The sequence below is a fragment of the Chaetodon trifascialis genome, chromosome 9, assembly GCF_039877785.1.
Source record: "Chaetodon trifascialis isolate fChaTrf1 chromosome 9, fChaTrf1.hap1, whole genome shotgun sequence".
Lineage (NCBI taxonomy): Eukaryota > Metazoa > Chordata > Actinopteri > Chaetodontiformes > Chaetodontidae > Chaetodon > Chaetodon trifascialis.
The window spans coordinates 13,826,087-13,844,708 of NC_092064.1; the positions used below are offsets into that span (position 1 = coordinate 13,826,087).

The 18,622-nt window shown below is 44.9% G+C and overlaps 1 protein-coding gene across 12 annotated transcripts in view; it reads left to right on the forward strand.

Moving 5' to 3' along the window:
- Positions 1-18,622, forward strand: part of mecom (MDS1 and EVI1 complex locus) — a 129,218-nt gene that overhangs the window by 80,518 nt on the left and 30,078 nt on the right. The gene's annotated exons all lie outside the window — the stretch shown is intronic.

Sequence of the window (18,622 nt, forward strand, 5' to 3'; positions counted from 1 at the left end):
TATGCAGTTTGTCCCCAACAGCATAAACACTGATGTCTTGGGAACTGGCAGTACATAATTTCATTTCAACTGGATTTATATTTTGAGGTGATGCTCAGTATTCAACATGACTGGAGGTTGACATCAAATTAAATGCAGTTGATAGTAAAGTACGGAACAAAGTAGCTGTTCCTTGCCATTTCTGGGAAAGCTCAATTGTTTAAAAATATTCTGGGCTCTGCACTGTAGATGACATGTCTTCCCGGGCAATCCATCCTTATTTTTGTCCAAGATGATTCAAAATGGTTACAGGAGAACATGGAGCTCTGTTGAACTTCATTTCTTAAATTAATTTACTGTTTGCACGCAATTTAAGTTGTCACATTAAATCACAACAGCAAAGACCTGAAGAAAAATTTTACCACCCGTCTGCCTCTAAATTTCAGCCATTGGCCGTGGCTCTTTTTTCATGCCATTCCTCAGGAGTTGTGGGTCTTCCCCTGCGTGACCACTGACAGGCCTTTACGGTAAAGAGCTGGAGAAGCTGAAAGGACGTGTGTGTGTGAGAACACCCTGACTCCCCTGCTCTCCTCATGTGAATACATTAATTCATTTACCACTTCGAGGTCGCCAAACCCAAATATTTGCCTCTGCACATATTTAATATTTATGATGACGAAAGCAAATATTGCCTGGCGGATTGAGTGACACGGAGAGGTCAAGCTCTGGGCTTGGCCGGAGGGGGCAAGAGGGAATGTTATTGGTGTGTGTGGGGGGGTGTGAATGTGTGTGTGTGCTCTCCTGAGAGAGCCAGTCCACATCTTAGGAGCAGCGCACACTGCTCTGTTTGCCCTGAAACACACATGCAAATATGACACGGTTCAGCAAACAATTTACATGAATTTGTGTATTATGGATTCATGAGCCTAAATCTCAACTTGTCTTCTCAGAAGGACAGCTGTGTTGATGAAAGGGTGTTAAAGTGTGCACGTGGGTTCAGATGGAGGGGGAGTGTGTTGGCCTCTGGTTAGACGCCTGTGCTTAGGTTTACATGTATTCACATTTACATCGGTGCGAGTGTGAGTCTACATCTTCGCATGTATGATTGTTCAAGAACGTGCTGTGCAAGTGTATGCGTTCCAATGAGGTGATCCATTAGGGGGGACAGTTTTACGAGCTGGTCTCAGATCTGGATCAGCTCAGATGAGATCCTGTTTCCTTTGGACTGATCTCGCTCACCACTGATTCCGGCTCAAGAGCTGCATGACTAAATGGTGCATACCTAATCTCTTTTGAACTGCAACCCAAAAGAAGCAGCCTTAAATTGTAATATCAAGTTTGCTGACAAGCTCTACTTTCAGATTAAGTTGCAAGTAGCTTTTGTAAATTTACGGCCTTTTGCATTAGACAGAATTTGTGAGTCGAACAGGATGGTAAGAAACAAAGGCTTTCTCTCTCAAATTTTAGCCTCTGATTGCCTAAAACTGAGCACACACATGCGTTCATGTAGGTTAAAGTATGCAATGCTAAATTGGCATCCACACACACACACACCAAGTTTGATGACATGTGCATCCCACCCACCATTCAAGCAACCTTGCCGTGACCTCAGGGGCTGAGAGGGTTTGAGGAAGCAAACTCAGGAGATCACTTATACACACAGATCACCTCCTCACCTCCCTGCCCCTATCTCCCCACATTTCTGCCTTTTATCCTTTCTTTCATATGAGCTATCTTTCTTTCTTGCCCTTCCTCCTTTCACCTCTGATAAGTTATTGTGCAAGTTTGTGGAATGTACACAGGCCAAGGATCTCGATGAAGTGTCATTGTTCAGTTTGTTGAAAGGCACTCCGCTCTCTTTCTTCTTCTCCTTCGGATATGAGCAAGGGAAGAAAGGGCCTTCATGGCAGAGTGATAAAGAGTCTTTCAGTGAAAGAGACACAAAAAGATCAGGAAAGAAAGGAAGAAAATCCTGAGACAATATTTGACAGTGATTCACCTACAGTTCACACCACCAAAGAGAGATATGGACTTAGTGACCTAGTCAAGAGGAAAGCAGCGTTTACCAAAATTATGTGTTATTTATGTGTGTGAGACAGAGATAGTGAGAGCTCGTGCATTTTTTTACTTATTCAGTCAGTTAGTGATAATTCTAACGCTCTTACCTCACTTGTGTGTAATTTGAGGGCAAATACAAAATGCTTATATGACAAAAACAGAGGAAAAAAATCTGACACAATGACAAGCTTTCCACACGCCGAGTTATTCACAGGGAGGAGAAATCATCCCAATCGGCCAATTAGAGTCTTTCTGCAGCCACTGTGACAACCCAGGGGACCAATAGCTAAGAGTAATGGAGAAAGAGACAGCGAATGACATAGTCCTGCTGGGACTCCAAGGACTCGTCATATTAAAGCCCTCTTCATGGTGGTGAAGATGGATGGATGGATGAACTAGAGGATGGATGGATAGATGGATGGATGGAGGGAGTGAACCCAAGACGAAGGAAAGCGAGGAAGGAGCCTGACTGTTAGAAATAACTACACTCATCGCAACATCCACCGTGAACTTTGCTGCAAAAGTAGAAGAAAAAAAAACACTAAATAACTCATATAGTTGCTAAGTTGTTGTAAGTTAAATCCTTTTCATTTGAATTTACACAAACAAAAAGGTAACACAAAAACAAGGAACATATAAATGAAAATCCATAGGAAATTGTTTTGCAGTCAGGGGAAATACCTTTCCAAACCATAAACAGCAAATCATTTTAAAACCTTAACATTGCAATGCCACAGAGACCACAAAGAGGAAGTTTCTATAATAAGATCATAATTAAAAGTATCAAATGCCTTAAATCATCTCTACTCAACATACCTCAGCCATCCAGAATTGTCAGAAGGTCGTGGTAGGGCCATGAAAGTCGAGTGCGTTCCTCTGAAACTGGTAAAAAATAGAACATGTTTTTATGTCGCAGAAGACATTTCACCTTTTTAATTACACAACACCACACATTGAAGGTTATTCTGCTTATTTATATTCTCACTGGTATTTCAAGAAAAAATAATACAGCCACTGAATATGGTTAAGAAAGGGAGGGATTTCCGGGGCACAGCTTTCAGGCATTCAGACCAGCACCGTCAGTCGTTAACGTCAAAGAGGAATCATCATTCCAGCTGTAACGTTGGTCAAGAAGGTATTTCTATGTTAAGCAAATGAGACACAGTGGAGGGTACTACTCCAGAACACCTTCAGTACATACGTAAGAAAGTACTAACATGGTTATTTAAACAACAATCACAAATTGGATAGGAATTTAAGTTCCTTAAATACAGAAGATGCTTGCTTTACCCCGAAGTTCATGCAGAAGGCACCAAACCTCACGGTGCTTCTCGGGATGAAGCCTGAATAAATGCATGTTTTTGGACTTGTCTAGTGGGTAATTGCAAAAAGACAAGTGGACTTACTCTCTATAAATAAATAGAATAAAGTAATTGTTGTGAAGGGCATGGGGTCAAGGCCATGTTCATGGTAGTGTGGTGAAAGCGTGAGCCTGTGTGGGAATGACCTCACTGGGGCAGCTGGCAGCACTCCCTCTCTTCTTTTGTCAACTCCAACTATTTGATGCCATTGAATCGGAGTAAGGCAGAGAGATTGAGAGAGCAAAGGCGAGCGCGAGTGTGAAGGTGCAGAGCAGCGTGATGCAATGTGAGATAGCAGCTGAGCGAGCGCTCCCTGTGTGTAAGTGTGTGTGCACATGCATGAGTGTGTGGAGAAATGACTAAATTCCCTCTAATCGCACCAACCAATCTATTATAAGTCTCTCTCTCCATTATTAGCTCTCACTCATCCCTCACCCTCCTCCACCCTCCTCATCATCTGTCCATCCCTCAAGCCCATTCTTTCACTTTGCCAGAAAGCGGAGGAGGTTGCAGTGGCGGTAGCGGCATGGGGCGGGGAAGGTGATGTTCTGAAGGCTTTGAGAGTTCCACACCTGTGGCTGTAAGGACAGATTGTAACCTTATCTCCTACGCTTTGTGTGTCTCCCTTTTCTTTGGCGCTGGATGTGAACAAATTGAGCATTGTGTTTAGGCAGGGGCCAGGAGGATTTTGAAGGAAGGAAGCCAGCGAGTCCGGGCTCTGCACAGCAGTAGCCTGAGACGGGAGATCAGGAGTGATTCCATGTGTAAGATTCCTTCCTTCTCACGGACAGTGCTAATGAAGTGTGTGCACCCTTTGTTAGACAGGCTCCTCACGCAGAGCCAAGCACTCTCACAGACACTCCAGACATGTCGATGTTCTCACAAACATCTTTGCTATGTATTTTTAGTGTCCTTAGGGTTACAGCAAGCCGTTAGTGCACTGAAAGGATCCCAGAAAGCTTCAGAGTTTGGTGGAGTATGTGATTTAGGATTAATCTGCCCATGCTCAAATAAGCATCATGAATTACCATCATTATTAAACACATAATTACCCTCTCTGTTAAAATCCACTTTAAAGTATCCTCTAAAAACATTATTTTAGGCCTTGTTGATAGATGTTGCTCAGAGTGCCATGAAGGAGACATAAAAGAGATGAATCACAACCGAGGCCGTGAATCACATGTGGTCCTGTGACCTGGTAAAGAGTACAGTGGTGTGTTTTTTTTAGCCCAGAAACAGCCAGGGTACCTCTTACAACTTCATGTTTTCAAAGAGAATCGAACAACAAAATACATTTTTGGAATTTACAAAAAATGTGTTGCACATCAGAGGGGCCTGTCCGCATCAAGCTACCGGAGTTCATATCCGCCGTCACGCTCTCTTGTCTCCGCTCTCTTGTCTCCGCTCTGTTGAATGCAGATGAGGGGGGAAATTAGCCAGTGTAGGGATATCAGAAGAGACAGATACTCATGTCACCATGCATCCTAATAAAGGAGACTCCTGTTTCCAATTATAGCCAGCTGTAAGAATAATGCCGTGTGAGCAGCAAGACAATAGTCCAACTGCATGTCTGCTAAGTCCCAGTCCCTGAGAGAGGGTGAGGACAGGAGGTGTTGAGCTGAAGAGTGAAAGAAAAAGCAGGACAAGGGGCAAAGAGGAGGTAAAGCAGTAAATCATGGCGATGAACGGGAGGGAAATAAAACTTGTCTTTTCAAACTTGTGTATTTTCAGGTTCATCTTTTTCAAGGATTTTCACACAGCATCATGCGAGAAGACACGGGGGTGCAAACCACAATAAAATAAACGCATGGGTCCAAATGATAGCTTCAAGTATTTATAATGTACTGTTACAATATCTTGCTCGACAGAACTTGGACAGACCATGGCGATAAATTAAGCACTCCAGCCGGTGCTTTTTGTTTTTGTATTTCAGATGTACTCCGTTAACCTCTACTTCTATTATTACTGCCGCCAAAGTCCTCATCGTGGTGCTCCTTGGGACTGGAGAAGCTACCGAGAAACTTCCAGGACCACAACTTGCGCTCCCTGAACCTATTTTACTCCCACTCCACACTCTATCTGTCTTGCTCACCCTAGCGTGACCCAAACATGCGGCCAGTGATTCTGATGTGTTTTCTATGGACATACAGGGAAGGTATGGAGGCTCCAAACCAAACCTCAGCCATGGCAGGCCTATGAGGGAAGGAGGGGCCCCTTTTTGAGGAAGTCATCACAGAGTCCAAATAACAGGGCCGTCCCCGCCTGGGGCCCGCTGTCAGGCCAATGATCGATGGTCTCAGTCTCGGATGCCTGCCCCAACTGGCCAGTGGTGAACAAAGAGGGGCAAATATAGAGACAGAGAAGGGGTCATCCCTGCCATGGTGGGGATGACAGTCAGCCAGAGAGAAGGAGGGAGGGAGGTAGTGTAAACCCCAGCATGTTGATTGCTAGTCTCTTCTTTGATTCAAAAAACAGACATGTCGTGCTGTTTTATTTCGTTTGTAACGTGTCCAGAAATCGTCGGCATTGAGACAGCACTACATTTTAGTGATTGCAGCTCCCGCAGCTGTGGCCACAGGAATGCAGCCTGCCTTCCTCGCCTCCTTCCTCTCCTCTCCGTCTCCCCGTCCATCTCTCATTCAAGTCTTCTCTCGTTTCCTCACCTCTGTGCCTACCCTTCGTACTCTCGCTCTCTCTGCCCTGAGGCGATGACTCCGGCTCTTCTGGGAAATCTCTGATTAACACTGAGGCCTTTTTTTTTTTTACCAAGAAAGCCGTCTATTTTCCCTCCCTTTCCTCTTCTCTCCTCTTTCCAGCATTCAACACGCTCCTGAGGTCTAGCAAGCATCAGTCAGACCTCTGGAGGGTGCTCTGCTTGGCTTAAGAGGGAGGTACAAGCCAGACCCTCTGTTGTACCTAAATCGGTGGTGATGACACACATTGTCCACCTTCAGGAGGCTTTACACATATCTGATCTACGTGTCCATCCCCACAACATGGCTTTGAATCCAGTCTGAAGACATGACTACAGAGGAAAAGTTTGATTGATCAGCATCATATACTGTAAAAATTGGAAAGCACTTTCTAGATAAAGTTGTGATTTGTAATTTTAGCCGTGACAAATAAACCTGACCTCACTTTAAAAGGGTGAGTATACACCAGCTTCAGTGAATGCCACCGGTAAGGTCTTGGTCATCGGCCTGTTCTCTTACAAACAAACCTCAATGGGCAAGATCCCCATTAACATTACTCTATCTGGTAATGAGGGGAAAAAAGAGCCCTGACTGTCAGCCAATCATCTATCCTCAGCAACTGAGCTGAGCTGAAAGCAGACAGATTATTTTTAAGAGCTTACACAATAGCCACTTTCCCACAACTGCGCCAAGTAAGGCTTAGAAGAACCAAGGAACTGCAGATGTCTGTAATAGGAAATAGACACATTCGGCTATTTGAATCTTTTGTCCAGCTTATAAATTGTTCTTCTAGCAAACAAATCATGAAGAGCATCAGTGAAATGTAGTTTAAGGTGAAACTGTGGTGGTGTTAGTGAAGTGGGCTGAGGCCAGGCTTGTCCCTGGAGCAGGAAGCAGGCATTTGTGAGAGCAGAAGAGCTGTGCTGCCTTCAAGGCCCTGACACACAAGCACTTATTGTTGTCTCCCCTCTCCTTATAAGTCAAACTAAGCTGACTGAATGTACTTGACCCTTCACCCACTCCCTCTTTTCTCTCACACTCCTCCACTCTTCCTCTTCTCTCCTCCTCTGCGTGTGGTCTCTCTTTAACCACCTGTCTCTATCACTGTTGGATTGTCCCATATCTGGACTAACATATATTGAATGTGGTTTCACATACTTAAACTAGCTCAAGTGTGTTTCTCCCCCAAGCCCCCTGAATTCATTTTGCTATTATTTAGTCCTGTCTTCTTCAGACCCTTCATCTTCATGAATTCAACCCCCTACTCCCACCACCTGGTCTGGGCCTTGACTCTGCTTTTGCTCAGGCTGCTCATCCTAACAGAGATGTGAGTGTAGGTGTGTAAGGGATGTACAGAACAGGCAGTGGTTGATCTAAGAAACTAAATGCTAAGTTAGGACAAAGTACGTTGCTATAGCTTCACGTGGTTTCTGAAGGAGAAACGTTCTGAAAGTTTGATGGAGCTCTCAATTAGAGAGGATGAACTATGCTAAAATACGACTTCTGCTACCGATTTAATTAAATGAAATCAATTTAATTCATTCAGATCTGTCCCACAATACTCTTTTCTCCTCAGTTGATCTCAGCCAAACTAAGCACAGTTCATATTTTAATTGAGTCCTGCCAGCAGGGATTAAAAACATACAGCAAATCAACATGTTATAGCAAAACTGCTCATGCAGTCAAGCATAAAGAAAATGGCATTTGATAAGCCCAAAGAGGGCCTCGGCTGAAAAAACAAATCACTCATCAGTCTAAAGCGCATAATGATAAAAGAATCAATCACTGGTTCTTTTACTCCTCAGTTTAGACACTCTGAAGTGGCACCTTAAGGACTTCAGCTTTAATTGACCTGTGCGGGGGTGACCAGGGCAGCCAATAATGGCAGCTGCTTTCCTCGCCACATGCCTGACAAAGATTTCAATCAGCTGGGTCCTGCTTGTGCCAGTAACCATGCAGACTGTTTTCACTAAGCTCCTCACTGTGTTTTACTCACTATTTTTACATACTGCGTCTTGCCAAGCTGGGCTGCTGTACAATAACTACTCAAATAAAACATAGCTGTCATTTTGCCATGAAGATTTGATTGCACCCACCTCGGCTAACGCAGCAGTGTTGCCGAAAATACCTTCCCAATCTATTTCTAAGTAGTAATTCAAAGAAGTGAGAAGTTTCTGTGTTTGCTGGTGCTTGTAGGTGGTTCTGATCAGATGGTGCTTATATGTGGAGCATGACTATTATGTTTTAGTGTGTCTTCGTTTTTCTCCGACAGCCAGACAGAGCTAATTAGCAGGCAGGAAATGAGTCAAGTCCCCGTTGCAGTGAGGATGATGTTTAGAGGAAATGACCAACTGAAGAAGAGGGATGACTGAATCTGGGAGTGTGTGCACATGTTTGTGATCCACTATGTCGATTGTTAACCATGTATGGCAAGTGGAAATTTAGCAGTTTTCCCCTCAGAAATATGGCATAATTTCATGTAACACCAAAGCATGCCATGAGTCAGTCTGAAATTAAAGCCGACGTGGGTCAGAGAAATATGTGATGCCCTCAAGAACCATCAGGACCGCTAAGAAAAATGGGATCTGTGGCTGTGGGGGATAATAGAGCATACCTGCGTCTTGAGCACTGCACCACTGGGAAGGTACATTTTTAAGAAGAGAAAGTTCTTTTTTTACTTTCAAAGCTGCCCTTTCATCTGAATTCAACAGCCTGAATTATTTTTGAATTCAATTCACAAGTGTAGAACAATTACAATCTGCCCTGCACTGTATGTGTGTGAGTTCTGCACTTGGACAAGTTTTGTAATGACACAACTCCTTCTAGACTGTTGTTTTCTGAGTTTCATAAAGTACTTTCCTTATATTAATATTTTGATTTTCCTGAAAGAGCTTTGAATTCAGTTCCACTTCAAGCTGCATAACTGTTTTTCCCCGATTGTTGTCTGCCTTCTCCCGCGCCAACTGCTCACATTGTGTCCACCAGCAGCTATGCAGGTGGGCAGCATTAGAGAGCTGAAGGAGGAATGTTGATCAGATGAGATATGGTGGTAGGTCTGTGCATACATCAGTGTTTGAGTATGTGTTTGTCTTATTCCAAATGTGAGGCGGATCATTTGGTCTGCTGCTTTGAAACAAAAGGGCTGCGGTCCAGTTTACTCCCATGGGGAGGCTACCTTTGGCCAGGAGAGAGAGAATGAAAGCACGTAGCTTGTTGGGCTCTCCAACGCTCACTCCTCCACACTGCTTTATGGGGGGGGGGGGGTCAAGGTAGTTAACTGGTGGCAGGCGTTCAGATGGGTTCTGCTCTGACTTCAAACAGAGAACATTATGGCTGTGCGTGCTCACAGGATATTGCACTGTAAGGCCACTGAACACGGTTGGGTTAGAGAGAGGAGGCTTTGTATCGAGCCCATTAGACCTCTAAACCGATACTAATGAAGCCGTTTCCTGTACAAACGGAGCGGCTCAGGGGAAACTGGCTCTAGCTTTTAATAAGGCCCTCTCCAATCCCAGTTAAGATGCTGGAATTTTTTATCTGGGCACTGAGTGGGTTACCACTGGTTCCAAGCAGAACCTCCGCTTGGAAAAGTTAATTACGCATGATTAATGGAGCGTTTTCCTTCCAATGATATCTGTGACAGCACAAAGCTGTCGTAAGGCTTGTCAGGCCCAATTCGAGCTGAATAAGTATTTATGTGATCGCATGTGATGGGCCTCCTCTCACCAGCACCAGCCCTCATCAATCAAGCCCTACTGCTCGCAGTAGTGGGAAATTGGTCTATCAGTGCGGCTGCCTCCCCCCCCCCCCCCTCCCCTACTGCCACCACCGCCACCGCCACCTCCCTCCCTCCCCATTCAATCAGGCCCGAGGCTACAATGCTTCTTTAGCTCTTACTTCTGACCAACGCAGGGGTCACGGGGGGGAAAGTGGAAGCCAGAGCTGAGCCCATCCATTACAGCTCTTGTTTCTCTCGGTGGCAGCCGGACGACGGGATTCTATTAAGAGCTCCGTCTATTCAGCACTGAGATTACACCAGGGCCCTCTCTCTGAGCACACCTCACCACCAACCCCCAAGCCCTCACCAAAACCCTATACCCAGCCCTGGGGGCCTTATAGCCCCCCACCGCCACCACCGCCAGCCCACCACAGCTTGGTCTTGCTTCACCTCCCTTTTTTCACTTCCCACAAGTAGTGTAGTTTTTTTTTCCAGCAGCCAGAATGACAATAATCACTGAGAGAAAGACAGAAAAAGAGAATGAGACAGAAAGACAGGTGGAGAAGCTTGGAGGAGAATGAGAGCAGACACTCTAACCTGAAACCTGCCTCTGGTTCAATGTGGACACGTTCACTGTCTGCTTGTCTGGACAGCATTTGGCCTAGAAGCACTGCCACACACACAGGCCTGCAGGGAATGAACACACACACACACACACACTCCAAAGCCACGAGCGTGCTCTCGCTCTCAAACAGAAGACATAGAGCTTCAGCACCTGGCTAAGAGACCGGGGCCATCTCCACCACAGTATAAACACACTTAGATGGGTAACATCACAAACACAACTCTGCCGCAGTTACGTCGTAAACACCCGCCGACACCAGATCAAACCGCCACTCCTCCGATGTTTAAGAAGCTCGTTTGTCTCCTGCCGGCCTGAAGAGACTCTTCATTTACTTAATATGTGTTAGCACTTGAGAGAGAGAAAGAGAGGGGAGTGCTGCTGGGGTCGCGCCCCCTGCTTGGATGGATGGGGGTCTTCCCGTCAAGGAGAAGGAGAGAGACAGCGCTCCTGTCAAACAAATAGAAATTTAATACGTCGCCTTCTATCAGGATGTCCACAGTGTGTACATACTCTCTTCGGCTTGATTATGAATAACCCCCTCTATCTTATAAACAAGTGGAGTGAAGGAATTCATCAGGGATAGAGAGGTAAGGGTGTGAAGACAGTGGAATGTTCTCTCCTCCAACGAGAGCCTGCTGTCGTGTCTCTGTGCGGAGGGGATGATGGAGGAGGGGACAGGCTCAAGAGGGAACAAAAACAAAACAGAAGGTGGATGAGAGATTAGAAGAAATGGGAGGAAGAACGTAAATAGTGGTGCTAGGAGTGAAGAAGCCACAGCGGCAAGACAGACGGACAAAGGGGATGAATAAAGAAGAGGAAGGACAGAGGAGATGAGAAAGAAAGTAGAGGGAAGGAAGAGAGGGCTTGTCCTGGGCAGGGAAAGGGCATTCAGGGTGGGGCTGTGTGAGCTTCACAGCGCTTTGCTGCATGGTTTGGAGTTGGCAGCCAGCATGTGGGTTAACAGGATCGGAATGCTTCTTCAGGGGCAGCGTAATCAGCACCAACTTCCTCTGATTCAGAAACCGTAGGCCTCGCTCTCCGCCTCTTTTGTTTCAGCTGGGGCTCCGCTGACAGGACAGAGGAAGCAGCCGTCTGACGGTCAGGGGAGATGTTGAATGTGTTTAAACACCATACCCAGCGAGGGAGAGAAAGAGAAAGAAACAGACAAAATGCGGTGCCACGAAAGCGTCCCTGTGTTGATGGGCGCTCGTGCCATCCGTGCACATAGATGCACAAACTTGTTTGTGTGTCTTGGCGGTGTTTTGCACCCACATTGCTGGCCTCTCCCAGTGGAAAACACGCAAGACATGAGCGAAAGAGGTTATGTGAGGGATACTGTGCACACTAGCTCCGTGCTCTGTCATCTCCAGCTGCCCGCCTGAGACTTTTGTCTTTGTTAAATGTTGTGTGACAATGAGATTTTCCAAAGTGCCATCTAGATAAAGAAGTGGATAGAGAGAGGGAGGGAGGGGGAGGAGGGGGGAGGCTCCAGTAAGAGCCGAGATGGTCTGGTCATAGTCCAGCGGCCCTTCATCACTGCTGCAGCTCCAGATATATCTCCTCTCTGTCTCTGAAGCACTGACGCACACACCTTCATCACTCTGTCTTTCTCTCTCGCCCTCACAAACTCACACACACCCAACACACACACTTCTACAACTGCACCCAATCTCAATACACACACACACACAAACACACCTCTATTCCATCAGCGCAGCACTAGATCCTCAATCGATCCTCACCACACCCCAGCCCCCAGCAGACACCTGCAGGTGATTGATCCCCAAATCAGTCCCTCACAACCTCACTGCCGTAAAAACCATAACAACCCATCATAAAAGCTGATTTATCTTCACCTAGCCCTGGGCCTCACAGTTAGAATATTAACCCAAAAGTGTATGACACCAGAATGATTGGTTTGGAATTGAATAAACCTTGGGAGTATTGACGCACATGTCTGATGGTTCATATCAAGTCTGACTACTGAAATGTGCCAAGTGAGATTGCTTTATCTCAGGAATGGGCCTGCTGCAGACATGCACACATATAAGGAGAAGTTTTGTTGGGGTGCTTGTATCCGCTCTTGGATTTAGAGGCCTGTGGGCAGCAGGGATGGGAGATCATTCAGTGTCAGTACTTCTCAACAAAACATGTTGGGATGAAATAAAAGCAGTTAAATAAGTTCTGCTTTTACATATCTGAGGAATTTTCTTCATGTAGTGCATCACTGCAAAACACAGCGCGTTGCTTTGAGCGTCAGTTTGATTATTTCACGTCATTTTGCACATATTTGCAATCTTGTACACATTTTCCATATCTTTATTTAGGACATATCAATAAATTTGTACATTTTGTGACAATGTTTTTATCCATATCACCTAGCTCTAGCATGCACAGCTAGTAAAATGTGATGAATTATAGAAGGATACATTTATTGTTTCAAATATTAAACAGTTCTTTTTTAGTAGAAGTAAAAAAACATGTCATACAATCATGTCATGAATTCATAGTGAAGTCTCCATAGTAATATGTATTTTGTTTGTTTTTCTTTTGTTGTTGAGTGTTTTTGAGTTTTCGTGTGTGTCCGTTCATTATTCCATGTGTGTGTTCCTGTAGGAAATAGTGGCCAAGCCACATTTTAATGAGAGCGTTGGTCTGAAAGCCAGAGGCATGGTGTACTGGCAGCAGCATCAGCATGTGCCCTGTACTCAGCAGTGCAACAAGCTCCCGGGTTAAATATAATCCCAGCCTAACTCAGGGGCCTCTTTGATGCTACTGAAAGCCAGTGAAGCCTTTAATGGGAGCCACTCCGTGTCCCTGTGTTATGTGTGAGCTGCTCGGCTTTCCTTCGTTTTAGGGTTGCTGCAACTGATTTGTTGTTTTCCGAGTTAATTCTGACTTTAATCACGTCCACATACACTGAGCTGACCTGTGCTGGGTAACAAATTCCAGTGTGTGTGTGTGTGTGGGTGTGGGTGTGTGCGTGACGGACACACTGAACGAACTTCCACAATCTGCTTACGCTTTGCACTCACTCAAGAACATTTTCTCACTTTCTCACATTTCAGTTTCGACCACTTGTAAATTTTGGATAAGAAATGCCCATTAGTCCCACTTGTCATGTTTCTCCGTTTTCTCTCCTCGGTGCGACAATATAAGCCTTTCTCTCTGCTTTGCAAAAAAAATGAAAACACTGGATAAAAATAAATACACCAAAGGGTCTGTGTATCTGTGAGCCATCAGCTGTCGGGTGTCTGTTTCTCCACCTGCCTCACCGTCGGGTAAATGGTCTTTTTCACCAAATTCATTGCTCTGTCTAAGAATTATTCATTGGTTTTCAGTTGGATCAAGCTTAGCTTAATTATGAATAAAACACTGTAAAAGACAGTTACAGCTATGTATTCCTTACCTGCATTTTCACCCTGCATTAATGTGATATCAGTTGCAGACTGTTTTTTCTGTGGCGGCTGTATAACGTTTAACTGACATGGCAGCATTGTCTCCTGTCACACACGACGTGTATTACATCTGTCTGATATCTGCCAGCATTAAAATATTAGCCTTCCAATTGGACACGGTATATGAAAAGCAGATTGTGGTAGTGCTGCAGCCGAGCGCTGGCTTTAAACGTGAGAAGAGAGCTCAATAAATGTAATGAATGTGTGACACTTGAACATCTGAAGTGCCGTGTTCAGTTCCATACTGCTTTACCTCTTGTACATAAAAAGCTCTTTTAAAGATGATATCTATGAGCGTTTTAGAGCCGATTTGTTCACCCTGCGGCGACCGGCAACATGCTCTAATTACCTCCCCCCTTTCTCCGCTGGGCTGGAGTGGGGTGGAGTGGAGTGGGTTGTTTAAGTTTCCACTCTGTCCCATGCGTATAGGAGCTGTGTGCCCTCTGAATTTATGCTTGAAAAAACGTGACCTTTGACTCTTGTGCGGCTTTATCGCACCCCGTAGCCCACATACAGTGTGGCCCTGTGTGCTGAGGCTCTGCGGAGGAAGTGTCTGCGATTATCACAGCCTGTACTACTTTCTGTACATCGCTGCCGCCCCCCATCCTCACCTCTCTCCCCTCCCTCCTCCCTCTCGAAGACCCCCAACTCGCCGCAGCCACATTCCAGGCACTGCTCCTCTCAACAACAGCACACATTAGGCTGCTTAAAAGCAATTATCTTTAAATTAACTACTGAACATTGCATAATAACTGCTCTCTATTTTTACATTCACTCCCTCCTCATGATGGCCAAATCATCTTTAATAGCAGGCTGCACTGCCCCTTTTTAAACCAGTGAGCTTGTCTTGTTGAGTGGCTGGTCAGGTTGATTATAGCACAAGACACAATATCTCCCATTCACACCGCAGCATTAAACATCACATTCATTTTAATTAAATATCACGGTGCAGATTTTAGCGTATTTATTGGCCTCAGATCACCTCACAGATTTGGGAACCTTGTGGAGATGCTGCTACTTTAATACTTTCATGTGTAAATCATTTGAGTGCATTTCTCTCTTTACTGGTCTGCAGCTCAGATGAACAAATGCATTTTAACGATAAAATAGAACAGTCTCACTTTTGTCAGAGGCCTCTCTCTCACCCTCCTCCTCTGAACTGGTAAATGAGATGAGATCATTTATGTCTTCTCATAAATCCTCTCCATCGTGCATCATGTCCTGTGATGGCCCTGCCTTGTTCCAATATTGACACTTGCCTCTATAAAAGTGATGAAACAAATATGTGTGCCCTCGTGGATTATTTCACCCCACTGGAAAAAAAACCCATCTAAAAGAAGACCTTGATTTTAGGTTAGTCAAATAAAGGATTTGTTAATATAGACGTGCATATGTGTTGTGGCCGACCTGTCACTGCAGCCAAGCTGTCAAAGACAGAGCAGACGGTGCCAAAACAAAATTACCGGGTGCTAATTCAGCAAACACGCAGGGCCTGTTCCTCACAGGCCACAGAATTTGTCAAGAAATCATCCCTCTCTCTTTCTCTCTCTGTCGGAATGCCTGGCTGACCCCCGGCAAATGAAAATAATCCAAAGTAATTAGAAGTGAGCTGGTCTGGTCCTGAGAGCCCCCGGGCGGCCGGGTAAACATGGCGGAGGGGCCGGGAGGGGCCAGTGGAGGGTGGGGTTGGGGGAGGAAGGGGTGGAGGGTGGCGCTGACCTTGTCCACATAAAGCAGTGATTTATGAAGTGCAGGGCACAGCAGCAGGGCTTCTGTCTTCTCCCGCAGAACCAAATTACTGAGGTGGAGATTAACACGCCGCTCACAACGGGCCTACTTCCAGGCCCAAGGAAATTTTTTATTTACATTTTCCCCTTTCATTTCCGCTGCTCTGTTTTAATGGTAATTGGGCTGTATGGACACCAGCTCTATCCTTTAATATAGGGACTTCAAGCTGCACAGTCAGTGTATTGTGCGCTAATCTTGGCTGAGGGATGTGTTAATTAAAGAAAAAGTTGCAGAGCGTTGCGCAAACTGTCGGCTAACCGTTCGTTTGAGCTTTAAATGAGCTTTTACCACTTGATTGAATCGCCACACATTAAAGCAAAATAGGTGAGTGTGTGTATACAGAGCCATGATGGAGGCTTAATGCAGCTTTTCGCCAGTGTCAATGGGAGGTCTCGCCGTGAATGGTGGAACTATTTCATGTGGATTTGGCTGCGATATTTTCTTTCTCTCCTCTCTTTCTTTCTTTCTTTACTTCTTTCCGCTCTCCTGGAGGATGTGCTGGAATGCACCACGCAGGCCTACACAGTGTTTCCATGTGGCCCCTCGGCTGCGGCGGCGCAGGCTCTGCTGCTCGCTGGCTGGAGTCAGTTTGCAACCCACACGGGAATCCCCCTCTTCCCCGGCGCTGTCCCATCTGACTTCACACAATTCCCAATCACTTTTTTTTTTTTTTTTTTTTTTTTTTTTTTGTATCTGTATGTATGTACCAAAAAAATATTGCTGCAAAGTTATTCAAATGATTAAAAAAGGGAACGGGCCAGTGTTACACCCATGAAGCTGAGCCTTAAATCAAGTATAATATGGAGCTATTTGATCATAAAAATTCCCTACATTCATTTATGAATCCTTTTTTTTTCGTGACTGAACTCCTAAAACAAACAACAAAGCCGCAAGCAAAATAAGCATGAGCCCCCTTTCAAGAATTTCACAGCACTTTAAAGTCCGAGCACTAAACATTACGCGGATGCTGTATGTTTTAAGAGTCCTTTAAATAGGTATGAAATGCTGTGTGGCATGATATAGTCGGAACTAACATACCCTGAAGCATGCATGTGTTCGGTTTGTAATTTGTTGATAAACAGCTTTTCCGCACCAGCGTTTAGCCGCTATGTCAGAATCATTATGACAAAGGCATGGCATAATTCAGATAAAACACATCTATTTCATCTCAGCACATCAGAATAGCGTTTGCGGCGGATTGGTGAAATAAATAGAAATTACAGCCGTGCCTTGCAAATCAATCTGGTGGTTTATTAACAAATGAACAAGTGTTTTAAAGTCGCCCCCGTCGGTCTTTTCAGAGGAGATTCAAGAGCTTTATAGCCCCTCGTTCAGGTGATTACACACCCAAGCCCATACAGCTGAATCTTTCATGTCCCATCGAGCAATTTGACGCCTTAATGTGGATGTTTGGTGCTGCACTTTACGCGCAAAAGAAATGACCCCCAACTTAAAATAAGTCAAAAAAAAAAAAAAAAGATTGATTGATTGATAGAGCAGACTGTTACAAACTGAGATATGAGCTGCAGTGCTTTCAACATGAAGTGAAATTCACGGCTCTGGAATAAAGGCCAACACGTGATCCATAAAGGAAAGTTGGGTCGATTTTTTTTTGGGGGGGGGGGTGTCAATTTACTCAAAATATGCCAAAAATATGCCATAAAACTTAGAAAACGGAATATCTCGCTTACATTTCTGGAGATAAAATAGTCCAGACGTCTCACCACTGTCATAAACGGACATTTTAATCACCAAATGATACGTCACACATGCGCGCCGTTTTGATTTGAATGGGATTATTTTACGCAGCATTTGCTGATTAAAAGAAAATCAAGATGAAGGTTAGAAAAACCCACTTCTCAGCAACAAATATCACATTGTCTTCTGAAGTGTTCAAATATCCATTCAGAAATGTTTTTTAAAAGTTCACTTCAGTTGAGCACGCCATCTCCTGACGGGGGGGAGAAGTGCAACATCCATTCACGTTGCCAGGCTTAGGGGGTCCTGTTACTGTTAACCCAATTTACCCCCGGTGATACCACAAAACCCCGCGTGTTTATCCTCCTTTTTCAGACATTTCCTCCTTTTCAGAAACGAGCTCAGGCCGCTTCTCTCTATCAGGATCCTCGATCAGACCCGGAGAGGCCGCGAAGCAATCACTTTCCCAGATTACTTGTATTTAATACACAATGCATCATAAAACAAATCCCTCATCCTGACAGGAAGAAAATAGAACAGCTCATTCGACTTGAGCTTTCCCAATTTATGGCTAAATTAAAAAGGGTTCCAACAATGGACAAGTCGAGGAGAGGCAGGAAATCAATGACCGGGCGGACCGGGGTCTCTCCTCGGTTCTCAAGGAGCGCTAGACGGTGGGAATCGGTGGCGGGGTCCTGCCTTATTTACACATGATTTTTTCCTGTCCTTCCTGCACATTTGCTCCGCGATTTCGTAAAACAATAGGCATTATCTGGGATGGAAGGTCAATGTCACAGTGTGAGGCGTTATCCATCATCATCTGCTCTCATCAGCCAAAGCCCTGTCCTCTGCAGCTTTATGAGCTGCCTAATAAACTCCGCTCTCTGACAACCAGGACGTTTCTTTATTATTCTCGACCCTTGTCTGTTCATTCACAGCCCCTGCTTCGGCTTTGAAACCTTTACATTTGGATAAAACTGGATGAAATAAAACGAATGCAACGTTTTCTGTCTTCTTTTCGTTGCTGTAAAGCAGGTGCACAGAGACCAGAGCTGAAAGTAAATGCTCGAGAACAAAACTACTTGTTTTAATTTCAAGATTGGTTCAACGGACTTGAGCTCTTGTTCTTTTTCTTGACCAAAACTCGTTTTATGGTCATTTAAAAAAAAAAAAAAAAATCAGTCATAATCTGCTAACTTTGTGTGTGCGTAATGGTGATAGGGGGATTTGGGGAGGAGAGCGCA